We start from the raw sequence: 27,659 nt of genomic DNA on the forward strand, positions 1-27,659 counted from the left end.
CCCTAAGGTAAGTCTTTCCGCTCCCGGGATTGGAATGACTCCTTACCCTCTCCCTTAAAACCCACATCCTTTCGTCTTTCCCTCTCCTTCCCTCTTTCCTGATGAGGCAACAGTTTGTTGCGAAAGCTTGAATTTTGTGTGTGTGTTTGTGTTTGTTTGTGTGTCTTTCGACCTGCCAGCGCTTTCGTTTGGTAAGTCACATCATCTTTGTTTTTTGATAAATTTTTCCCATGTGGAATGTTTCCCTCTATTATATTAATAGGAATAATATTTTTTACGTACATGGCCACTCCCCCACCCCACAAGGAACTCTTTGAAAAACAGCTAGCTAATCTGTATCCTATATTAACAGGGACCGTAAAATAAGAGATAATCAGTACGCTAACACCAACAGCACTGCCTTATCCTGTGCAGACTGCTACTGCCTTGAAACGGCAACCGTCAGTTGCTGCTGGAATACCGATTATTCTGTATGTTTTTCTATTCCTGTTAATACACACAGGTAAAACAAATATTGCATGAGCATAATTTGTGCCCATTTTATCAATTCGGCACATAATATTCTGCTTTAAAAATAATTTGGTTTATAAAGCGGAAGCAAACTGATGCTTTCTCTTGACACAGGAAGCACATGAAAGGTATGATGTTCATTATTTGTTTGTACTGACCCCAGCTGCAAATTGCAAAAATGAAATTGTAAATATCAGCTTTACTACTGAGTAATTTAATCGTTCAGGAAACTGACCATTCCTAAAGGAAAAATTACAAATGCAGCTAAATATAGGGCAGAGTAAATGCACCCGATGACTGTCAGGAAGTATTCTGTATTCATATTACTGAATTATTTGTAATGGATGGTTTCAGATACTCCACAGCATATACTGAATCTGAAACCCATCATTTCAATAACAGTTATGAAATGCTTGTTAAAAAGTTTTGCAACACTGCATATACCTGTTACCAATTTATCAAACAGTGGAAAATGCAGAATGGAATAATGACAATATTATGAAAAGAATAGATTGCTACTCACGATATAGTGGGGACATTGAGTTGGAGATAGGCACAACAAAAAGACTATCAGACTTGCAAGGTTTTGTCCAGGAAGGCCTTCACTGAAATTAGACAACACACACACACACACACACACACACACACACACACACACACACTAACACAATTGCGACTCGTGCACACATGACCACAGGGGGCCGAGGGCACACTGGAGCAGCAGTGCGTGATTTTGAAGGTAAAGAGGAGGCTAGGGCAGAGAGGATTAGGGGACAGTAAAGTGCTGCTTGTGGGAACATTCAGGGGTGAAATAGATGGAGGATAGGGCAGCTAGGGGCAGTCAGGAGGTTATACGGAAGGGGGGGGGGCAGTGGAAAAGTAGAGAAGTAAAAAGACTGATAGTGCATTGGTAGAACAGAGGGTGTGTAATGCAGGAGTGGAAAAAAGGGAAGGGGATAGTGTAGGATGATGACTAACGAAGGTTGAGGCCCGGAGGATTATGGGAACGTAAGATATACTGCAGAGAGAATTCCCACTTGCACAATTCAGAAAAGCTGGTGTTGGTAGGAAGGATCCATATGGTACATGCTGTGAAGCATTCATTAAAATGAAGAATGTTGTGTTGGACAGCATGCTCGGCAACTGGGTGTACCAGCTGTTCCTTGGGCACAGTTTTTTGGTGGCCATTCATGCGGAGAGACCACTTGCTAGTTGTTGTACCCTTGCATAATTCAGCACAGTGGTTGCAGCTTAACTTGTAGATCACATGACTGGTTTAACAGGTAGCCCCTTCTCTGATGGGATAGGTGATGCTTGTTTTGGGACGGCATAGATAGTGTGGTGGGAGTATGTGTGGGACAGGTCTTGCATCAAGGTATATTACAGGGATATGAGCCATGAGGCAAGGGGTTAAGTGGGAGGTTGTGTAGGGATGGACAAGGATATTTTGTAGGTTCGGTGAGCAGCGGAATACCCCTGTGGGAGGGGTGTGAAGGATAGTGGGTAGGACATTCACAATTTCAGGGCATAACGAGAGCTCCTGCATTACACACCCTCTGTTCCACCAATGCACTCTGTCTTTTTACTTCTCTACTTTTCCACTGCCCCCCCCCCCCCTCTCCCTCCCCCGCCCCCCCACCTTCCGTATAACCTCCTGGCTGCACCTAGCTGCCCTATTCTCTCTCCACCTCACCCCTGTATGCTCCCACAAGCAGCAATTTCCCGTCTTCCGCCCCTGCGCTGCTGTCCCTCCCCCTCTCTTCCCCAGCCTCCTCCTTACCCCCACCACCCAGATTTCTCCTCTCATCAGGCACTGCTACTCACAGTCTGGCCTCGACAGCTAGAGACTGTCGTCGTGTGTGTGTGTGTGTGTGTGTGTGTGTGTGTGTGTGGGGGGGGGGGGGGGGGGGGGGCGCGTGCACACGTGTTGCCCAATTCTGATGAAGGCCGTTTTGTCTGAAAGATTACTTGCATGACAGTTCTTTTGTTGTGCCTGTCTATGATTCAACACCTGTTTTATGTTATGTTACCAATGTTTCCTTTACTCTGATATCTGCCCCTCTTCATTTCTGGTTCTGCCACTCTCCTCCTTCATTATCCCATACTGTCATTATTTTGTTGTCTGATGTAACTGTCTTCTTTTCATAATGCATTTGCTTTGATCTCCATATTACAGTTTTCTGTATTTTGGAGTACATCTTGTAATGAGGTATGGCATCACCACCACCACATCATCATCATCATCATCATCATCATCATCATCAGAGCTGTTTCTGACTGATAGGGTTTCTTTTTTATCTTACAAATAGCTATATTTTTTGAGTAAACCATAGGTTTTTTGTAGGCTTTGAACTGATCAGTGTTACTTCCAGGGGAAAACCATAACTAAAGAACCTGAAGGCAGGGGTCCAGAAGACAGTGAATATCTTAAAGTGCCTTAGCCACAGGTCTTGGAAAGCAGACAAGGCACGCATTTTCCGGCTGTATATAGCTTTTTTGAGGCAGTGGCTTGACTGTTTATACATGGTTACAGATCAGTGGGGATCTTCCTACCTCAAGATCATTGATGCTATCCATAATGAGGGTATTAGGCTGGTTATGGTTGCTTATGGGAGCAGCCCCATATGCAGTATCTGATTTGAGGTTGAGCAGCTGCCACTCACCATCCAGCAGCAACTCCTCATGGTGCATCAAGCATTAAATATCGTCACTGCTCCAAATTCAACAGCATTCCATACTGTTGCTCCTCACGCAGTTATGAAACACCTTTTTTCCAGCTGTCCATGAGGAACAAGTCCATTTAGAATCTGCCTGAAGTGTGAACTGGAGTCACTTGTGGGGCAAGTACAGGCCCAGATCCAGGGTTTTAACCATTGACACTGTAGTTACGGCAGAGGCCTGGAGTGATTTTAGATTTAGTGCTGTACAGGAGAGGCTGCACTCGTGCATGTGTTTTTAATATGGTATTTTCTGACATTTTAAATGAGCTTCACAACTATGTAGCCGTGTACACAGGCGGGTCTAAACAGGGGGATCAAGTTGACTGCTCTGTTGTTTCCCCTGATTCTTTCCTCAAGATTTGGTTGCCTCAAGATGTCACTGTGTTCAGTTCCAAATGATAAAACAGCCTTGAGGGTGCTGGAGCAGATGAGATGATAAGTGCTGCACTTACTAAATTTCTGGTCTCTTCAGATTCCCTGAGTTCCCTTCGGTCTGTACAACACTCATATCCAGCAGATAAAGTAGTCCAGGATAACCACGACACTTTTTTTTTTGCATCAGTCTTCTGACTGATTTGATGCGGTCTACCACGAATTCCTTTCCTGTGCTAAACTCTTCATCTCAGAGTAGCACTTGCAACCTATGTTCTCTATTATTTGCTGGATGTATTCCAATCTCTGTCTTCCTCTACAGTTTTTGCCCTCTAGTACCAAGGATGTCATTCCCTCATGTCTTAACAGATGTACCTCCATCATGTACCTTCCCCTTATCAGTGTTTTCCACATGTTCCTTTCCTCTCCGATTCTGCCCAGAACCTCCTCATTCCTTGCCTTATCAGTCCGTCTAATTTTCAACCTACGTCTGTAGCACCAGATCTCAAATGCTTCAGTTGTCTTCTGTTCTGGTTTTTCCACAGTCCATGTTTCGCTACCATACAGTGCTGTACTCCAGATGTATGTTCTCAGAAATCTCTTCCTCAAATTAAGACCGATATTGCTCCAATTGCCATTGGTTATTTTAGTGCCTAAGTAGCAGAATTCCTTAACTTCATCTGCTTCGTGACCATCAGTCCTGAAGTTAAGTTTCTAGCTCTCGTCATTTCTACTACTTCTCATTACCTTCGTCTTTCTTTGATTTACTCTCAATCCATACTCTGTTCTCATTAGACTGTTCATTCCGTTCAGCAGATCATGTAATTCTTCTTCACTTTCACTCAAGATAGCAATGTCATCAGTGAATCGTATCATTGATATCCTTTCACCTTGAATTTTAATTCCAGTCTTGAACCTTTCTTTTATTTTCATCATTGTTTTCTCGACGTACAGATTGAGCAGTTGGGGCGACAGGCTACAGCCTTGTCTTACACCCTTCTTAATACGAGCACTTCATTATTGGTCGTCCACTCTTATTATTCCCTCTTATCTGTTGTACATATTGTATATGACCCATCTCTCCCTATAGCTTACCCATACTTTTTTCAGAATTTCGAACATCTAGCACCATTTTACACTATCGAACACTTTTTCCGGGTCGACAAGTTGTATTAACATGTCTTGATTTTTCTTTAGTCTTGCATCCATTATTAACTGCAACATCAAAATTGCCTCTCTCATGCCGTTACCTTTCCTAAAGCCAAACTGATTGTCATCTAGTGCATCCTCAATTTTCTTTTCCATTCTTCTGTATATTATTCTTGTAAACAACGTGGATGCGTGAGCTGTTCAGATGATTGTGTGATAATTCTCGCAGTTGTCAGCTCTTGCCGTCTTCGAAATTGTGTGGATGATGCTTTTTCGAAAGTCAGATGGTATGTCGCCAGACTTATACATTCTACACACCAATGTGAATAGTCATTTTGTTCTCACTTCCCCCAATGATTTTAGAAACTCTGATGGAATGTTATCTATCCCTTCTGCCTTATTCGATCTTAATTCCTCCAAAGCTCTTTTAAATTATGATTCTAATACTGGATCCCCTATCTCTTCTAAAACAACTCCTGTTTCGTCTTCTATCGCATCAGCCAAATCTTCTCCCTCATAGAGGCTTTCAGTGTATTCTTTCCACCTATCTGCTCTCTCCTCTGCATTTAACAGTGAAATTCCCATTGCACTCTTAATGTTATCACCCTTACTTTTAATGTCAATGAAGGTTGTTTTGACTTTCCTGTATGCTGAGTCTGTTCTCCTAACAATCATTTGTTTTTCGATTTCGTCACATTTTCCCTGCAACCATTTCGTCTTAGCTTCCCTGCTCTTCCTATTTATTTCATTCCTCAGCGACTTGTATTTCTGTATTCCTGAGTTCCCTTAACATTTTTGTACTTCCTCCTTTCATTAATCAATTGAAGTATTTCTTCTATTACCCATGGTTTCTTCACAGTTACCTTCTTTGTACATATGTTTTCCTTCCCAACTTCTGTGATGGCCCTTTTTAGAGATGTCCATTCCTCTTCAACTGTACTGGCTACTGAGCTACTCCTTATTGCCGTATCTATAGCCTTAGAGAACTTCAACCATATCTTGTCATTCCGTATCCCACTTATTTGCGTATTGATTCTTCCTGACTAATGTCTTAAACTTCAGCCTTCTTTTCATCACTACTGTATTGTGATCTGAGTCTGTATCTACTCCTGGGCACACATTACAATCCATTATCTGATTTCGGAATTTCTGTATGTCCCTGATGTAATCTAACTGAAATATTACCGTATCACCCAGTTTTTTCCAAGTATACCTCCTCCTCCTCTTGTGATTCTTGAACAGAGTATTCGCTATTACTTTCTGAAACTTGTTACAGAAGTCAATTAGTCTTTCTCCTCTCTCATTCCTTGTCCGAACCCCAAATTCTCCTGTAACCTTTTCTTCTACTCTTTCCCTACAACTGCATTCCAGTCCCCCATTACTATTAGATTTTCATCCCCATTTACATAATGTATTACCCTTGCAGTATCCTCATACACTTTCTTTATCTGTTCATCTTCAGCTTGCGACATTGGTATGTATACCTGAACTATTGTTGTTGGTTTGCTGTTGATTCTGATAAGAACAACCCTGTCACTGAACTATTCACAGTAACACACACTCTGCCCTACCATCCTATTCAAAACGAATCCTACTCCCATTACACCATTTTGTGCTCCTGTTGACATTACCCTATACTCATCTGACCAGAAATCCTTGTCTTCTTTCCACTTCACTTCACTGACCCCTACTATGTATAGATTGAGCCTCAACAGTTCCCTTTTCAGATTTTCTAGTTTCCCTACCACATTCAAGCTTCATACATTACATGCCCCGACTTGTAGAACGTTATCCTTTCATTGATTATTCAATCGTTTTCTCATGGTAACCTCCCCCTTGGCAGTCCCCTCCTGGAGATCTGAATGGGGGACTATTCCGGAATCTTTGGCCAGTGGAGAGATCATGTTGACACTTCTTTAATTACAACCCACATATTCTTGGATACACGTTACATGTCTTTAATGCAGTGGTTTCCATTGCCTTTTGCATCTTTATGCTGTTTATCATTGCTGATTCTTCCACGTTTAGGGGCAGTTTTGCAGCCCTAGGACAAGAGAGTGCCCTGAAACTCTGTCCGCTCCTCCGTCCTCTTTGACAAGGCTGTTGGCAGAACGGGGGTGACTTCTTATGACGGACTTCTTCGGCTGCCAATACTGATTATTAATCAAAATGTAAGCAGTGGCAGGATTCGAACCTGAGACCGAAGACGTTTTGAATATGAATCAAAGACGCTACCCCTGCACCACCCTCTCCATGTATAAAGACTGGTGGGAAGGAGGTATCTTTCTACTGGGTGCCAGGACCCATACGTCATTAATCAATTGAAGTATTTCTTCTATTACCCATGGTTTCTTCACAGTTACCTTCTTTGTACATATGTTTTCCTTCCCAACATCTGTGATGACCCTTTTTAGAGATGTCCATTCCTCATAGCAGATCTAACAGCCAAGAAGGCAGATTGCAACCCTCATTTCATTCAGTGTGGCATCCTCCTGCATGCTGTCACCTCGTTGTTCAGGTACGGAGTTGTGTTGATGGGGAGATGAGCAGCTGGAAGGTTTGAAGTGTACCTGCTTCCAGTGACACAGATTGGATTTATGTCCTTCTCAGTTGTCTTCACATAGGACATAGTCCTCTGACAGGTGGCTTGTTGTTCTAGTGCACACTGGACTCACATTTGGGAGGACGATGGTCCAAACCCATGTCGGACGATCCTAGTTTAGGTTTTCCATGATTTCCCTAAATTGCTTAAGACAAATGCTGAGATGGTTCCTGTTGTAACCAAAACCAACTGCGGGAACGCCTTGGGCTGCGGATCGGAGCCGCCAGGCGGGGAAGCCGCCGGCGGTGGAGCACGCACCACCGGGCAAACGCAGGACGAATCGGACGACAGACCAACGACAACTGACAACAACCGACCATGGCCGACTATGAGCGACACAACAAGGAAGAGATAAACAACGCCAAACACCAAATGTAAATCCACTCGGAACCATAGCTAGGCAAATGTCAACAACGAGCAACGACCAGAACACAGTACCGCCGAGATAGGAACGAAATCCAGAGCGAGTACCAGACTGACTGGACTAGGGCAGAGCGGGTCCCTATATACGAAACCGGAGGGAGCGGCTATTGGCCGCTGTCTGCATGTGGCGTAGCAGTGGCGCCCTCGCTGCGCGAGAGCCGCTGCGCGGAATAGCCGCCATGGAGGTGGAGCCCTCTACGGGCTGACCATGTCCATTTGTTCTGGCGTGTGTTCGACTTCCGCGGCGGAAGGTACTAGAGTTCCTTCAAAAGGGCATGGCTGCTGTCCTCCATTGGTACCTAATCTGAGCCTGTGCTTCATCTCAAGTGACCTCGTTGTCAATGGGACATTAAACACTAATCTTCTTCTTCTTCTCCTCCTCCTCCTCGCACCAGTGAGAGGACTCTCCTGTATGTGGTACAGATGGGGTGCTGATCACGGTGCGCCACATTTTGGTGTGCTGTATTTTGTATTCAGGCAAATGGCAGCAGCTGATTTGTTGTTAGATTTGCCCTTTACACAAATGTGATATGTTTTTTAAGGATCTGTGCAATGTCTGATTTGTTCCCTAAAATTTTTAATGTGTTATCAGGGTGTCTGGCTCATCCATGTTTTTTATAAGGGATCAGCCCGGCACATATTCCTATGAATTTGTTAGTTTCCCTTTTGTCTTACTTGTATTTTACATGAAAGTTAACATCTGACCATTTTTAACTCTATCCTCCATGTGTGTGCGCTAGTGTGGTTATGCAGATGTTCATGGGTGATATTAGGAAAGAGGAAGTGCAATTTTATGACAGATCGCTTTTTCTATGTTTTACCCACATTCACTTCTGCTAATTTTCAGATGGTTGCGTCACTGAGTGTCCCTAAACACACACCCACCACCCACACACACCCACCACCCACACACACCCACCACCCACACACACCCACCACCCACACACACACACCACCCACACACACACACCACCCACACACACACACCACCCACACACACACACCACCCACACACACCCACCACCCACACACACCCACCACCCACACACACCCACCACCCACACACACCCACCACCCACACACACCCACCACCCACACACACCCACCACCCACACACACACCCACCACCCACACACACACACCACCCACACACACACACCACCCACACACACACACCCACCACCCACACACACACACACACACACACACCACCCACCCACACACACACACACACACACACCACCCACACACACACACACACACACACACACCACCCACACACACACACACACACACACACACCACCCACACACCCACACCCCCCCACACACACACACACACACTTGGGAAAACATCTTTCAAATAACATAAGGACTTCATTAGTAAACTGTTGTGTTTTTAATTCATGCCATGAGCACTGTATATATCGCGCGGTTTCAGATGAGAAGTTTCCTAAAGTACTAAATTTTTGGCTTATTGACCATCTCCTTGAACTCAAATTTATTAGATTTTGAGTTCAGGTCCACATTAACATGTAACAAAAGAAACTGCATGTAACTGTTTGAGATACTATTGACTATTGGTTTTGGAATATAATTTTGTTCATTACACGTTTATATAAAGATATTGTCAAATGGGTATTTTTGAGTAACTGGCTACCTTAGTAAGTTTACAGTAGAAATTAAGTTGACTTTGATGTTAATGACTGCAATAAATTTTTACTGAAAGAGTTTTTAAGAAACTCAACATTAAAATCACCATCTACCACTGTTTCTATGTGTTTTGATGTTAAATAGACCAGTGGAGCTTAAAAGTGATTTCTGAAGATTGAACTATGTGCAGGTGCTTTGTGTACACTTACTGTTATAAAGAATTTTTACGAAATTTTGCTTTTCTCTCATGCTTACATGTGCTGCACTGAGCAAAATCTATGTTCTTAAATTTATGACAGTTCTTGATGAATGTTCCAACTCCTACCTTCTCCATTTCTGCTCTATGGAAGTGAGATGCTGATCTACAGTCTGTAACTATTGACACCAGCGATCACATAGTGTTGAGTCAGATTATGTCCACTGAGTTTGATGACTCATTAGTCACTGTAGTTGAAAGCAAAACAATGAAGATAGTTGGCATTTCACAATGATTAAGATATAATTGGCTGGAAATAAAATTTCTGTAAATTTTCAACCAACAACTGTTTTTACTGAATCAGTATGCCAGAATTATGTTGTTTAGATTCTTTCTGACTGAAGTTTTATATCAGTCCTAACGTGTCTCCAAGTTTTTTTCTTTCTGTTCTCTCTATACTGGAAAAAAATGCTGTTCTGACATCCATTAGCACCAGTATTTTGCTACTTAGGTATTTTATTACTTATGACAGAGCCTCCCCCACTCCTCCTTATCTTAAGTTTTGTGTCCGTAAATGCAGCCAGTATATCCTTCCCTTTCCTGTTGAGGTGAAGGCCATGCCCAGTATAATCCCATCTAATAACAGAATCAAAGGTGATAAGAGAGATGTCAATAACTATTGACCTGTTTCACTGTTGACATCATTCTCCAAAATGTCTAAGGTGATGACGTATTCTGGAATAGCATCTTACCTTAGCAACAAAAATACCATTTGCAAATCAGAGTTTGGGTTTCAGAAGGGTTGCTCTACTGACAGTGCCGCTTATATGTTCACTCACCAGATATTACAAAATAGTGCCAGTTGGTATTTTGTGCGACCTCTCTAAGGCATTTGACATGTGAATCGCAGTGTTCTCCTAGATAAATTCCCATTTAATGGGATTGATCATATAGCCAACCAGTGAATAATGTTATATCTAACCAAAAGAATGCAGAAAGTTGTACTTAGTAATTCAAGCAATATAGGCTAGGGACATAATTCTGACTGGGAAGAAATCATATATGGGGTTCCCCAAGGTTCAGTCTTAGGTCCACTACTGTTTCTCATAAAGGTAAACAATCCTCTGTGTAATTTACAACAAGCAGAATTAGTTCTTTTTGCAGATGACATATATTGTAATGATTTCAAGCATACATGCAGAAACAGAAGTAGTGATAAACGAAGCTCTTAAAAGTATCATTGACTGCTTTTCTGCAAATGGTGTCACCCACAATTTTAAAGAGACACAACACATTAAGTTCTGTTGAGGGTACTACACCAGTGATAAGTGTAACACATGGTGGGGAAATAATAAATAGGGTGGAAAATTCGAAATTCTTAGGGGTTCATGTTGATGAGAATTTAAATGGTAAAAAACACATTTTGGAACTCCTAGAACAACTTAGTTCAGCTGCATTTGCACTTAAAATCATTGCAAATCTTGGGGAGAGACAAACCAGTGAGTTAATATATTTTGCATGATTTCATTCAATGTCATGTGGAATAATGTTCTGAGCTAACTCATCTTTAAGAAAAAGTCTTCATTGCTCAAAAAGTGCTGTAAGAATAATATGGGGTCTTGTAGACATCTGTTAGAGTTGGGCATTGTGACTACTGCTTCACATTATATTTATACCCTCATAAAGTTTGTTTTAAGTAATCCACTAAAATTCAAAAGAAACAGTGATGTACAAAACTGGAATATCAGAAGGAAAATAACATTCATTACTCCACATTAAAGTTGTGTTTGGCACAAAAAGGAGTGCACAGTGCTGCAACAAAAATTTTTGATTACTTACCTGTCGATATAAAACATCTGTCAGACAATGAAGTAAAGTTTGAAAATAAACTGAGAAAGTTTCTCCTTGACAATGCCTTCTATTCTGTAAAAGAATATCCATTACTGTAATGTGTAAAAGATGGTGGGTAAGATTTACTTACTGCTATCTGTAGGTCTTTTTTCCTTTTTGTAATAAAAAAATAAAAAAGAGCTTAGAAATATCCAGAGGGTAACGTTATGTACAAATTAATTTTCAGTGTGAATGGAACATGCAACAATAACTAACTAATAACTAACTCGGCAGGAACAACATCAATATACATTGATCAGCCAGAACATTATTACCACCACCACAATTGATGTAGACCCGTCCAGGCAGTAGCAGCATCACTTGGGCAAGGAATGACTGCTAATCAGACACAAGCACAGTTCATGTAGTGTCTGTCTATCTGTAGAATGGGGAAGGCATGCAATCTATCTGAGGTTGACCAAGGGCAGATTGTGCTGGCCTGCAGACTCAGCACAATCACTTCGGGAACTGCATGGCTTGTCATGTGTACGAGGACTGCTGTTGTGAGTGTCTTCAGCACGTGACAAAACCAAAGCGAAACCATGGCCAGACATCGTAGGGTTGGGCAGCCACCCCTCATTACAGATGTCAGACATTGTAGACTGGACAGACTGGAAAACAGGAAAGGTGATGAACTGTGGCAGAATTAACATCACATTTTAATGCAGGACAAAGAACAAGTGTGTGTGAACATACAGTGCACTGAACACTCCTAATGATAGACCTCCACAGCTGATGACCCATGCATTGGAAATGACAATCAGCAATGGACATTGGCAGAGTGGCAGAGTATTGCATGGTCTGATGAATCCCAGTACCTTCTTCATCATGCTGATGGGAGGGCGCGAAACCGTCGTCTCACAGGGTAACAGCTCCTCGATACCTGTACTGTGGAATGGAGAAAAGCTGGCGGTGGCTCCAATGTGCTCTGGGGAACATTCACTTGGACATCCATGGGTCCAGTGGTGCTTGTGCAGGGCACTGTGATGGTGAAGGAGTATTTTACCCTACTTGCAGACCATGTACACACTTCAGTGACGATGACATTTCCTGACAGCAGTGGCATTTTTCAGCAAGATAATGCACCATGTCACAAGGTTAGGAGTGTGATGGAGTGGTGAGTTCCAGCTCTGAACCTGATTGAACACATCTGGAAAGTGATTGAATGTGGCATCAGAGCTTGTCACTTCCCCTCCCCATAATTTATGGGAATTAGGTGGCTTGTGTTGGTGGATGTGGTGCCATCTCCCTCCAGTGACCTACCAAGGCCTCATTGCTTCCATGCCATGACGTGTCCCCACTGTTATCTGTGCCAAAGGTGGACATACTGGCTGTTAGGTAGGTGTTCATAAAGTTCTGGTTGATCAGTGTATGACCGTGCATCCGACGTAAGAACTATTCCAACGCCAAATTAGCTCTCCTTGCAGAAGAGCTCAAAGGAGTTCAGTCATGGTATCCCAAAACAGATACAGCCAATGCTGATATGCCTCAATGCTGGTGCAGTCTTTGCCAGTCACTCTCTATTATACTCAGGATCTCTGTCATTACTGTTTCCTTGCCCACCCACTATACCCTGGTGTCTTCTTTGATAAAGACTTTGCAAAGTGATCCTAAATACCCTGTCACTTGACCCAGACCAGCACTAGGTTAAAAATAAAAAAAAGTGATCTGGTTTTCTGATCCTAAATCATCCTGCAAAAGTTGGTTACACCACTAGCATGATAACTACATAACAAATAAACTTTTATCTTTACTGTTTTCCCTACAGTCTTACTTTCAGTTTACTGCTGAAAATTTCTTGTCCTGTCTATACCTACAGCCGCATGAGGCTCATCTATGTCTAATTGAAACAACAGATATTTTACACTTTCACCACAAAGCTGTCAGATGAAGTTCTGTGCCCATTCCTTCTGTTACCTGTTGCCATCTCTCACCTCTCTTTACCCTTCTCCCTCCTTTACCTGTTGAGATCTTTCCTAGCCTTATCTAATTCACCCTGTAGGACAGTAGTTTTCCCCTCCTGTTGCACTATCTTTGTCTCCCTACTGCCTACTGAAGAGCATAATTTACTTTTCCGGTCCCCACGCCACTGCAGTCATCCCTGTTGAAAAAGCTACAGCAACCATCACACTTATATACAGCTACGTAAATACACTGCTAGCCATTGTATGGTGCAAGACAGAGGGCACCTTGTACCACTGCCAGTCATTTCCTTTCCTGTTCCACTCGCAAATAGAGTGAAGAAAAATGACTGTCTATATGTCTTTGAACAAACCCTAATTTATCTTATGTTATCTTTGTGTTCTTTATCTGAAATGTACGTTGACAGCAGGAGAATCATTCTGCAGTCAGCCTCAGATGCCAGTTATCTAAATTTCCTCAATAGTGGCTCGCGACGACATAGTCTTTCCCCCCAGGAATTCCCATTTGTGTGGAAACATCTCAATAATACTTGCATGCTGACTGAATTTATCAGTAACAAACCTAGTAGCACACCCCTGAATTACTTCGATGTGTTCCTTTAATCGACATGGTGAAGATCCCAAACACTTGAGCAATACTCACAAATGGGTTCCACTAGCATTCTACACGAGGTCTTCTCTGTAGATGAACTAACTGTACCCCAGAACTAACAATTCAACAGCAAGTCAAGTACTTTACATTCATAGTAAAATAATAATTTTGTAAGAATAAGTCAGTTAAATTACCGACAAACAAGAAAACGTGAGCGTATGTGCAAAAGTTTGTAAACAAACTACATTTACAAAATTTCTGAACCCATCCACTTATCTACGTCTCCTTCACTAGGTATTTTACATAAAGGGATTGTCTGTATCATTTGTAGTAGATTTTCCTCTTCATTTTCAACTAGGTTGTCCTGAAAAAAAGAGATGTCCAGTTTTCCCCATGATTTTCTCACAGTATTTTCTGAAATATTCTGCCATGCCTCAGCTGCCCAATAAACAACATCCTTCACATTGGTCTCTTTTATTTTGTCCACTAAAGGAATGCTATCATCTTGGATCAGCATTATTAAAAATTATTTTCTGTAAATCAGTTTTAATGTTTGCAGTATGACCTGGTCCATCGGCTGATTAGATTAGATCAGTACTTGTTCCATAGATCACGAATATGACACTTCATAATGATGTGTAATGTGTCATGATAATAAAAGGTGTCTATACAAGATATTACGTTACACAAAATATTACATGACACTTAAAAAATATATATATATAAATAAATAGAGGGAAACATTCCACATGGGAAAAATATATCTAAAAACAAAGATGATGTGACTTACCAAACGAAAGTGCTGGCACGTTGATAGACACACAAACAAACACAAACATACACACAAAATTCAAGCTTTCGCAACCAACGGTTGCTTCGTCAGGAAAGAGGGAAGGAGAGGGAAAGACGAAAGGATTTGGGTTTTAAGGGAGAGGGTAAGGAGTCATTCCAATCCCGGGAGCGGAAAGACTTACCTTAGGGGGGGAAAAAGGATGGGTATACACTATCGCTCGCGCGCGCGCGCGCGCGCGCGCCCACACACACACACACACACACACACACACACACACACACACACACACACACACACACACACGAAGACATACACAGAGGCAAAGAGTTTGGGCAGAGATGTTAGTCAAGGCGGAAGTGCAGAGGCAAAGATGTTGTTGAATGACAGGTGAGGTATGAGTGGCGGCAACTTGAAATTAGCGGAGATTGAGGCCTGGTGGATAACGGGAAGAGAGGATATATTGAAGAGCAAGTTTCCATCTCCGGAGTTCGGATAGGTTGGTGTTAGTGGGAAATATCCAGATAACCCGGACAGTGTAACACTGTGCCAAGATGTGCTGGCCGTGCACCAAGGCATGTTTAGCCACAGGGTGATCCTCATTACCAACAAACACTGTCTGCCTGTGTCCATTCATGCGAATGGACAGTTTGTTGCTGGTCATTCCCACATAGAATGCTTCACAGTGTAGGCAGGTCAGTTGGTAAATCACGTGGGTGCTTTGACACGTGGCTCTGCCTTTGATCGTAAACACCTTCCGGGTTACAGGACTGGAGTATGTGGTGGTGGGAGGGTGCATGGGGCAGGTTTTACACCAGGGGCGGTTACAAGGATAGGAGCCAGAGGGTAGGGAATGTGGTTTGGGGATTTCATAGGGATGAACTAACAGGTTACGAAGGTTAGGTGGATGGCGGAAAGACACTCTTGGTGGAGTGTGGAGGATTTCATGAAGGATGGATCTCATTTCAGGGCAGGATTTGAGGAAGTCGTATCCCTGCTGGAGAGCCACATTCAGAGTCTGATCCAGTCCCGGAAAGTATCCTGGCACAAGTGGGGCACTTTTGGGGTTCTTCTGTGGGAGGTTCTGGGTTTGAGGAGATGAGGAAGTGGCTCTGGTTATTTGCTTCTGTACCAGGTCGGGAGGGTAGTTGCGGGATGCGAAAGCTGTTGTCAGGTTGTTGGTGTAATGGTTCAGGGATTCCGGACTGGAGCAGATTCGTTTGCCACGAAGACCTAGGCTGTAGGGAAGGGACCGTTTGATGTGGAATGGGTGGCAGCTATCATAATGGAGATACTGTTGCTTGTTGGTGGGTTTGATGTGGACGGACATGTGAAGCTGGCCATTGGACAGGTGGAGGTCAACATCAAGGAAAGTGGCATGGGATTTGGAGTAGGACCAGGTGAATCTGATGGAACCAAAGGAGTTGAGGCTGGAGAGGAAATTCTGGAGTTATTCTTCACTGTGAGTCCAGATCATGAAGATGTCATCAATAAATCTGTACCAAACTTTGGGTTGGCAGGCCTGGGTAACCAAGAAGGCTTCCTCTAAGCGACCCATGATTAGGTTGGCGTATGAGGGGGCCATCCTGGTACCCATGGCTGTTCCCTTTAATTGTGGGTATGTCTGGCCTTCAAAAGTGAAGTAGTTGTGGGTCAGGATGAAGCTGGCTAAGATAATGAGGAAAGAGGTTTTAGGTAGGGTGGCAGGTGATCGACGTGAAAGGAAGTGCTCCATCGCAGCGAGGCCCTGGACGTGCGGGATATTTGTGTAGAAGGAAGTGGCATCAATGGTTACAAGAATGGTTTCCAGGGGTAACGGATTGGGTAAGGATTCCAGGCGTTCGAGAAAGTGGTTGGTGTCTTTGATGAAGGATGGGAGACTGCATGTAATGGGTTGAAGGTGTTTATCTATGTAGGCAGAGATACGTTCTGTGGGGGCTTGGTAACCAGCTACAATGGGACGGCCGGGGTGATTGGGTTTGTGAATTTTAGGAAGAAGGTAGAAGGTAGGGGTGCGGTGTGTTGGTGGGGTAAGGAGGTCGATGGAGTCAGGTGAAAGGTTTTGTAGGGGGCGTAAGGTTCTGAGGATTCCTTGAAGCTCCGCCTGGACATCAGGAATGGGATTACCTTGGCAAACTTTGTATGTGGTGTTGTCTGAAAGCTGACGCAGTCCCTCAGCCACATATTCCCGACGATCAAGTACCACGGTCGTGGAACCCTTGTCCGCCGGAAGAATGACGATGGACGGGTCAGCCTTCAGATCACGGATAGCCTGGGCTTCAGCAGTGGTGATGTTGGGAGTAGGATTAAGGTTTTTTAAGAAGGATTGAGAGGCAAGGCTGGAATTCAGAAATTCCTGGAAGGTTTGGAGAGGGTGATTTTGAGGAAGAGGAGGTGGGTCCCGCTGTGACGGAGGACGGAACTGTTCCAGGCAGGGTTCAATTTGGATAGTGTCTTGGGGAGTTGGATCATTAGGAGTAGGATTAGGATCATTTTTCTTTGTGGCAAAGTGATACTTCCAGCAGAGAGTACGAGTGTATATATAATAGAGGGAAACATTCCACGGGGGAAAAATATATCTAAAAACAAAGATGATGTGACTTACCGAACGAAAGTGCTGGCAGTTCGATAGACACACAACACAAACATACACGCGAAATTCTAGCTTTCGCAACCAACAGTTGCTTCGTCAGGAAAGAGGGAAGGAGAGGGAAAGACGAAAGGATGTGGGTTTTAAGGGAGAGGGTAAGGAGTCATTCCAATCCCGGGAGGGGAAAGACTTACCTTAGGGGGAAAAAAGGACGGGTATACACTCGCGCGCGCGCGCGCGCTCACACACACACACACACACACACACACACACACACACACACACACACATATTCAAAGGCAAAGAGTTTGCCCAAACTCTTTGCCCCCGAATATGTCCGCCTGTGTCCGCACATGCACGGATGGACACATGCACGTGCGCGGGCGCATACCCGTCCCTCTGCCCCCCCCCCCCCCTCCCCCAAGGCAAGCGCGCGCCCCCCCCCCCCCCCCCCCCGCCCCCGGGACCGAAACGAATCCCCACCCTCACCCCCAAAAACCCACATCCCTCCGTATATATAATAGAGGGAAACATTCCACGAGGGAAAAAATATTAATAAAAACAAAGATGAGGTGACTTACCGAACAAAAGCGCTGGCGGGTCGATAGACAAACAAACATACACACAAAATTCTAGCTTTCGCAACCAACGGTTGCCTCATCAGGAAACAGGGAAGGAGAGGGAAAGACGAAAGGATGTGGGTTTTAAGGGAGAGGGTAAGGAATCATTCCAATCCCGGGAGCGGAAAGACTTGAGTATCAAAGGTGGGTCAGATATGATAGTCGTACGAATGACGCCTGCCGCTTGGGTTCTGAGGCCATCCTTGGTTCCTTCCGGCGGCTGGCTGATTTGGTGAAGACAACCAGCATCGCACGCGGAGTGCAAGCTGAGCTTAATATCTGCAGCATAGTGCCCAGAGTCGATCGCGGTCCTCTGGTTTGGAGCCGTGTGGAGGGTCTAAACCAGAGGCTCAGACGACTCTGCGACTATAATGGTTGCAAATTCATCGACCTCCGTTATTGGGTGGAGAACTGTAGGGGCCCCCTAGACAGGTCAGGCGTGCACTACACACCGGAAGCAGCTACTAGGGTAGCAGAGTACGTGTGGCGTGCACACGGGGGTTTTTTAGGTTAGAGGGACCCCCCCTTGGGCGAAACGATAAAATACCTGACGGCTTACCAGAGAGGACATTATCATCGTTGATAAAGAACGTCCGTCCTCAGAGACCAAAAACAGAAAAAGTCAACGTAATATTGGTAAACTGCAGGAGTATCCAGGGCAAGGTTCCTGAATTAGTATCTCTTATTGAAGGAAATAGTGCGCATATAGTATTAGGAACGGAAAGTTGGTTAAAACCGGAAGTGAACAGTAACGAAATCCTAGACACAGAATGGAATATATACCGCAAGGATAGGATAAACGCCAATGGTGGAGGAGTATTTATAGCAGTAAAGAATTCAATAATATCCAGTGAAGTTATTAGCGAATGCGAATGTGAAATAATCTGGGTTAAGTTAAGTATCAAAGGTGGGTCAGATATGATAGTCGGATGCTTCTATAGACCACCTGCATCAGCAACCGTAGTAGTTGAGCACCTCAGAGAGAACCTGCAGAACGTCGTGAAGAAGTTTCGTGATCATACTATTGTAATAGGGGGAGACTTCAATCTACCAGGTATAGAATGGGATAGTCACACAATCAGAACTGGAGCCAGGGACAGAGACTCTTGTGACATTATCCTGACTGCCTTGTCCGAGAATTACTTCGAGCAGATAGTTAGAGAACCAACTCGTGAAGCTAACGTTTTAGACCTCATAGCAACAAATAGACCGGAACTTTTCGACTCCCTGAATGTAGAAGAGGGTATCAGTGATCATAAGTCAGTGGTTGCATCAATGACTACAAGTGTAATAAGAAATGCCAAGAAAGGAAGGAAAATATATTTGCTTAACAAGAGTGATAGGGCACAAATCGCAGAATATCTGAGTGACCACCATCAAACGTTCATTTCTGAGGAAGAGGATGTGGAACAAAAATGGAAAAAATTCAGAAACATCGTCCAGTACGCCTTAGATAAGTTCGTACCGACTAAGGTCCAAAGCGAGGGGAAAGATCCACCGTGGTATAACAATCATGTACGAAAGGTACTACGGAAACAAAGAAAGCTTCATCATAGGTTTAAGAGTAGTCGAATCATAGCTGATAAGGAAAAGCTGAACGAAGCGAAAAAGAGCGTAAAGAGAGCAATGAGAGAAGCATTCAACGAATTCGAACATAAAACATTGGCAAACAATCTAAACAAGAACCCTAAAAAGTTTTGATCATATGTAAAATCGGTAAGCGGATCTAAATCCCCTATTCAGTCACTCGTTGACCACGATGGCACCGAAACAGAGGACGACCGAAGAAAGGCAGAAATACTGAATTCAGTGTTCCGAAACTGTTTCACTGCGGAAAATCGTAACACGGTCCCTGACTTCAGCCGTCGCACGGACGCCAAAATGGAAAATATTGAAATAAACGATATCGGAATTGAAAAACAACTGCTATCACTTAGTAGCGGAAAAGCATCCCGACCAGACGAGATACCCTTAAGATTCTACAGTGATTATGCTAAAGAACTTGCCCCCTTTCTATCAGCAATTTATCGTAGATCGCTGGAAGAACGTAAAGTACCTAGCGACTGGAAGAAAGCACAGGTCGTTCCCATTTTCAAGAAGGGTCATAAATCAGATGCGAATAATTATAGGCCTATTTTGCTTACGTCAATCTGTTGTAGAATAATGGAACATGTTTTGTGTTCTCGTATTATGACGTTCTTAGATAATACAAATCTCCTTCATCATAACCAACATGGATTCCGCAAACAGAGATCATGTGAAACTCAGCTCGCCCTATTTGCCCAAGATATTCACAGTGCCGTAGACACTGGCGAGCAGATTGATGCCGTATTCCTGGACTTCAGGAAGGCATTTGATACGGTTCCACACTTACGTTTAGTGAAAAAAATACGAGCTTACGGAATATCGGACCAGGTTTGTGATTGGATTCAGGATTTCCTAGAAGAAAGAACACAACATGTCATTCTTAACGGTTCAAAATCTGCAGATGTAGAGGTAATTTCGGGAGTACCGCAGGGAAGCGTGATAGGACCTTTATTGTTTACAATATACATAAATGACTTAGTTGACAACATCGGTAGCTCCGTGAGGCTATTTGCAGATGACACGGTTGTCTACAAGAAAGTAGCAACATCAGAAGACTCGTACGTACTCCAGGAGGACCTGCAGAGGATTAATGCATGGTGCGGCAGCTGGCAGCTTTCCCTAAACGTAGATAAATGTAATATAATGCGCATACATAGGGGCAGAAATCCATTCCAGTACGATTATGCCATAGGTGGTAAATCATTGGAAGCAGTAACGACCGTAAAATACTTAGGAGTTACTATCCGGAGCGATCTGAAGTGGAATGATCACATAAAACAAATAGTGGGAAAAGCAGGCGCCAGGTTGAGATTCATAGGAAGAATTCTAAGAAAATGTGACTCATCGACGAAAGAAGTAGCTTACAAAACGCTTGTTCGTCCGATTCTTGAGTATTGCTCATCAGCATGGGACCCTTACCAGGTTGGATTAATAGAAGAGATAGACATGATCCAGCGAAAAGCAGCGCGATTCGTCATGGGGACATTTAGTCAGCGCGAGAGCGTTACGGAGATGCTGAACAAGCTCCAGTGGCGGACACTTCAAGAAAGGCGTTACGCAATATGGAGAGGTTTATTATCGAAATTACGAGAGAGCACATTCCGGGAAGAGATGGGCAACATATTACTACCGCCCACATATATCTCGCGTAATGATCACAACGAAAAGATCCGAGAAATAAGAGCAAATACGGAGACTTACAAGCAGTCGTTCTTCCCACGCACAATTCGTGAGTGGAACAGGGAAGGGGGGATCAGATAGTGGTACAATAAGTACCCTCCGCCACACACCGTAAGGTGGCTCGCGGAGTATAGATGTAGATGTAGATGTAACTTAGGGGGAAAAAAGGACAGGTATACACTCTCACACACACACATATCCATCCACACATACAGACACAAGCAGACATATTTAAAGACAGGTATATATATATATATATATATATATATATATATATATATATATATATATATAAAAATGTGACTTACCAAACAAAAGCACTGGCAGGTCGATATACACACAAACATACAATTCAAGCTTTCGTAACAAACTGTTGCCTCATCAGGAAAGAGGGAAGGAGAGGCGGAAGTGCAGAGGCAAAGATGATGTTGAATGACAGGTGAGGTATGACTGGCGGCAACTTGAAATTAGCGGTGATTGGGGCCTGGTGGGTAACGGGAAGAGAGGATATATTGAAGTGCAAGTTCCCATCTCCGGAGTTCGGATAGGTTGGTGTTGGTGGGAAGTATCCAGATAACCCGGATGGTGTAACACTGTGCCAAGATGTGCTGGCTGTGCACCAAGGCATGTTTAGCCACAGGGTGATCCTCATTATCAACAAACACTGTCTGCCTGTGTCCATTCATGCGAATGGACAGTTTGTTGCTGGTCATTCCCACATAGAATGCATCACAGTGTGGACAGGTCAGTTGGTAAATCACGTGGGTGCTTTCACATGTGGCTCTACCTTTGATCGTGTACACCTTCCGGGTTACAGGAGTGGAGTAGTACAAAGTTTGCCAAGGTAACCCCATTCCCGATGTCCAGGCGGAGCTTCAAGAAATCCTCAGAACCTTACGCCCCCTACAAAACCTTTCACCTGACTCCATCAACCTCCTTACCCCACCAACACACCGCACCCCTACCTTCTACCTTCTTCCTAAAATTCACAAACCCAATCACCCCGGCCGTCCCATTGTAGCTGGCTACCAAGCCCCCACAGAACGTATCTCTGCCTACGTAGATCAACACCTTCAACCCATCACATGCAGTCTCCCATCCTTCATCAAAGACACCAACCACTTTCTTGAACACATGGAATCCCTACCCAGTCTGTTACCTCCGGAAACCATCCTTGTAACCATTGATGCCACTTCCTTATACACAAATACTCCGCACATCCAGGGCCTCGCTGCGGTGGAGCACTTCCTTTCACGCCGATCACCTGCCACCCTACCAAAAACCTCTTTCCTCATTATCGAAGCCAGCTTCATCCTGACCCACAACTTCTTCACTTTCGAAGGCCAAACATACCAACAATTAAAGGGAACAACCATGGGCACCAGGATGGCCCCCTCGTACACCAACCTATTCATGGGTCGCTTAGAGGAAGCCTTCTTGGTTACCCAGGCCTGCCAACCCAAAGTTTGGTACAGATTTATTGATGACATCTTCATGATCTGGACTCACAGTGAAGAAGAACTCCAGAATTTCCTCTCCAACCTCAACTCCTTTGGTTCCATCAGATTCACCGGGTCCTACTCCAAATCCCATGCCACTTTCCTTGACGTTGACCTCCACCTGTTCAGTGGCCAGCTTCACACGTCCGTCCACATGAAACCCACCAACAGGCAACAGTACCTCCATTATGACAGCTGCCACCCATTCCACATCAAACGGTCCCCTCCCTACAGCCTAGGTCTTCGTGGCATACGAATCTGCTCCAGTCCGGAATCCCTGAACCATTACACCAACAACTTGAAAACAGCTTTCGCATCCCGCAACTACCCTCCCGACCTGGTACAGAAGCAAATAACCAGAGCCACTTCCTCATCGCCTCAAACCCAGAACCTCCCACAGAAGAACCCCAAAAGTGCCCCACTTGTGCCAGGATACTTTCCGGGACTGGATCAGACTCTGAATGTGGCTCTCCAGCAGGGATACAACTTCCTCAAATCCTGCCCTGAAATGAGATTCATCCTTCATGAAATCCTCCCCACTCCACCAAGAGTGTCTTTCTGCCGTCCACCTAACCTTCGTAACCTGTTAGTTCATCCCTATGAAATCCCCAAACCACCTTCCCTACCCTCTGGCTCCTAACCTTGTAACCGCCCCCGATGTAAAACCTGTCCCATGCACCCTCCCACCACCACCTACTCCAGTCCTGTAACCTGGAAGGTGTACACGATCAAAGGCAGGGCCATGTGTGAAAGCACCCACGTGATTTACCAACTGACCTGACTACACTGTGACGCATTCTATGTGGGAATGACCAGCAACAAACTGTCCATTCGCATGATTGGACACAGGCAGACAGTGTTTGTTGGTAATGAGGATCACCCTGTGGCTAAACATGCCTTGGTGCACGGCCAGCACATCTTGGCACAGTGTTATACTGTCCGGGTTATCTGGATACTTCCCACTAACACCAACTTGTCAGAACTCCGGAGATGGGAACCTGCCCTTCAGTATATCCTCTCTTCTCGTTATCCGTCAGGCCTCAATCTCCGCTAATTTCAATTTGCCGCTGCTCATACCTCACCTGTCTTTCAACATCTTTGCCTCTGTACTTCTGCCTCGACTGACATCTCTACCCAAACTCTTTGCCTTTACAAGTGTCTGCTTGTGTGTGTGTGTGTGTGTGTGTGTGTGTGTGTGTATACCTGTCCTTTTTTCCCCCTGGAGTGGAGTGGGTCTTTCCGCTCTCGGGATTGGGGTGGCTCCTTGGCCTCTCCCTTGGGACCCGCATCCTTTCGTCTTTCCCTCTCCTTCCCTCTTTCCTTGTGGGGCGGCAATATATATATATATATATATATATATATATATATATATCTCAGGGATGATGTGACTTGCCGGGCAGGGGCGCTGGCACGTCGGTGGACGCACGGGCATGCACACGGGGTTCTGGCTTTCGCGGCCGACTGTTGCTTCGTCGGGGGGGGATGTGGGTTTTTGGGGGTGAGGGTGGCGAGTCGTTCCGGTCCTGGGGGCGGGGGGACGGAGGGACGGGTGTGCGCTCGCGCACGCGCACGTGTCCGTCCGCGCATGCGCGGACACAGGCGGACTTATTCAGGGGCAAAGAGTTTGGGCAAACTCTTTGCCTTTGAATATGTGTGCTTGTGTCTGTATATGTGTGGGTGGATATGTGCGTGTGTGCGAGTGTATACCCGTCCTTTTTTCCTCCTAAGGTAAGTCTTTCCGCTCCCGGGATTGGAATGACTCCTTACCCTCTCCCTTAAAACCCACATCCTTTCGTCTTTCCCTCTCCTTCCCTCTTTCCTGATGAAGCAACCGTTGGTTGCGAAAGCTGGAATTTCGTGTGTATGTTTGTGTTTGTTTGTCTATCGACCTGTCAGCACTTTCGTTCGGTAAGTCACATCATATGATGTGACTTACCATACGAAAGCGCTTGCAGGTCGATAGAAACACATACAGACTTACCATACGAAAGTGATATATATATGTGGGGGTTGGGGAAATTACCCACTTGCTATTTCCAAAAATTCATCTAATGAGTAGAAGGAGTTGCCATTAAGAAATTCTTTTAATTTCCTTTTAAATGCTATATGGCTACCTGTCAGACTTTTGATGCTATTAGGTATGTGACCAAAGACTTCCGTGGCAGCATAATTTACCCCCTTCTGAGCCAAAGTTAGATTTAACCTTGAGTAGTGAAGGTCATCCTTTCTCCTAGTGTTGTAGCCATGTACACTGCTATTACTTTTGAATTCATTCGGATTGTTAATAACAAATTTCATAAGTGAATATACATATATTGTAAGGCTACAGTGAAGATCTCTAGCTCTTTAAATAAGTGTCTGCAGTATGATCTTGAATGAGCTCCAGCAATTATTCTGATTACACACTTTTGTGGAATGAACACTCTTTTACTCAATGATGAGTTACGCCAGAATATGATGCCATATGAAAGCAGAGAATGAAAGTAGGCATCTATGCATACACCTAGAAATTTTGAATATTCTACCTTAGCTGCCGATTTCTGATCGAAGTCTGTATTTATTAATGGTGTCATTCCGTTTACTGTGTGGAACTGTATGTACTGTTTTGTCAAAGTTTAATGAGAGCCCATTTGCAGAGAACCACGTAATGATTTTCTGAAAAACATCGTTTACAATTTCACCAGTTAATTCTTGTCTGTTGGGTGTGATAGCTATACTTGTATCATCGCAAAAAGTACCAGCTTTGCACCTTCGTGACCATAGAATGGCAAGTCATTAATATATATTAAGAACAGCAGAGGACCCAAGACCGAACCTTGCGGCACGTCAGTCTTGATTGTTCCTCAGTTTGAGAAATTGCCAGTTTTTTTTTTTTGCATATTATGTGAACTGCTTATTTCAACTTTCTGCACTCTTCCAGTTAGGTATGATTTAAACCATTTGAGTGCTGTCCCATTCATACCACAGTACTTGAACTTATCTAGAAGTATTCCATGATTTACACAATCAAAAGCATTTGAGAGATAACAAAAAAAAACCAACAGTGACTTCCGGTTGTTCAGAGCATTTAATATTTCATTAGTGAAAGTATGTATAGCATTTTCCATTGAAAAACCTTTCTGGAAACCAAACTGACATTTTGTTAAAACTTTATTTTTCTAAAGGTGTGAAGCTACTCGACAATACATTACTTTTTCAAGAACTTTGGCTAAGGCAGTCAGAAGAGAGATTCGGCGGTAGTTGTTGACATCAGACATATCCCCTTTTTTATGCAGTGGTTTAACAATGGCATACTTCAGTCTAGCTGGGAAAATACCCTGCTTCAGAGAGCTATTACATATGTGGCTAAGAATCCCACTTATCTCTTGGGAACAAGCTTTTATTACCCTGCTGGAAATGCCATCAATTCCATGTGAGCTTTTATTCTTGAGAGAGTTGATTATCTTCCTAATTTCCGAAGAAGAGGTGGGTGGAATTTCAGTTGTATCAAATGGTGTGGGTAAGACCTCTTCCATTAACTGTCTTGCTTCTTCTAATGATCATTGAGATCCTATTTTATCTACTACATTTAAAAAATGATTATTCAAAATGTTTCCGACTTCTGGCTTGTTGTTTGTCAAGTTTCCATTCACTTTGATGGTAATGCCGTGATCCTGTAGAAGTGGTGTAACATTCGGTGGCAAAAACTTTGCCACAAGTTTTCCATCACATAATTCCTCAGTGCTGGGGTGAGATGGTGCGTTAGCAATCAAAAGGATTGCTTGGGGAGACAAATGATTGTTCTTACAAAACCGTCAAACAGAGGGAACAAACTGGCCGTGAAACCATTCTTTGAACAACTTACCATCCATCGATGCTATTTTTGTGGTTGTGATAATATACGGGCAGGGACTTCATGTTGCAGTTTTTAAAAGCTCTGGGCCTAGCAGATTTGTCGATCAGCAATAAAGGCAGTTTGTGATTACCAGCAGCGTTGCTGCATGCTTATAAAGTCACATAATCTTTGAACATTTTAAAACCAGGAGCACGGTCTCCTGCTTTTGATGCCAGGCTTTTTGTTGGCAATGTGCTAAAATTAAGGCCAGTATTGTCAGCATGTAAATTTGTTAGGGAGAACACTTTCCCTTTCTTATCATTTTTTTTTTCAAACTTACCCAAGTGTTCCTTCACTGCATCATGGTCAGAAGAAAGCTTCTCTCCAGTAATTGTTAGCTGATGGATTCCATGAGGTTTTTTGAATCTGTCCAACCAACCAGTACTTCCATTAAAAGACTCATCACCATTCATTAACTTGTTCAGGTAAACAGCCTTCTCCTGAACCAGTGCTCCACTCAAAGGAGTTCCCCTTTCTCTTTCCTATGTAAACTAAAGGAAAAGAGCTTTAGAGTGTTTATCCCGAAGATGTTGCACAGGACTGTTCATGCTTCACTTGGTTCTTCTTCCAATCATAAATGGTTGCTTTGCCAACACCCAGTTCAGTTGCCAGTTTAGATACATTCTCACCATTGTCTATCCACTTCAAAGCATTCAGTTTTTCTCTGAGAGTTAACATTGTATGCTTCCGTTTACTCATGACAAAAATACGTACACTACTACACCTGAATGAATACAATACAACTTTTATGCGTGCCAGCGATTGATAACTAACATAACCAAGCACTTTGTGAGCCAACTGGCAGTGCGCTGACCTCAGTCACTACAAAGGTCTCAACAATGCACAACAACTAGGGCAGAGTGTGAGAGTGAGCCATTGTTCCCACACTTGTTCCCATTTGTTACTATGGTGTATCTACTTATCTGCTTGATATACTTCATTCTAGAAACTTGTCACCGTAATTCTGGCTAAGCCGAACAAATTGGTAATC

At 43.8% G+C, this 27,659-nt stretch overlaps 1 protein-coding gene across 1 annotated transcript in view; it reads left to right on the forward strand.

Moving 5' to 3' along the window:
• The window catches only part of LOC126412898 (E3 ubiquitin-protein ligase SH3RF1), a 236,679-nt gene that overhangs the window by 61,374 nt on the left and 147,646 nt on the right, over window positions 1–27,659 (forward strand). The window lies entirely within an intron of this gene.

This window comes from Schistocerca serialis, chromosome 7 (genome assembly GCF_023864345.2).
Source record: "Schistocerca serialis cubense isolate TAMUIC-IGC-003099 chromosome 7, iqSchSeri2.2, whole genome shotgun sequence".
NCBI lineage: Eukaryota > Metazoa > Arthropoda > Insecta > Orthoptera > Acrididae > Schistocerca > Schistocerca serialis.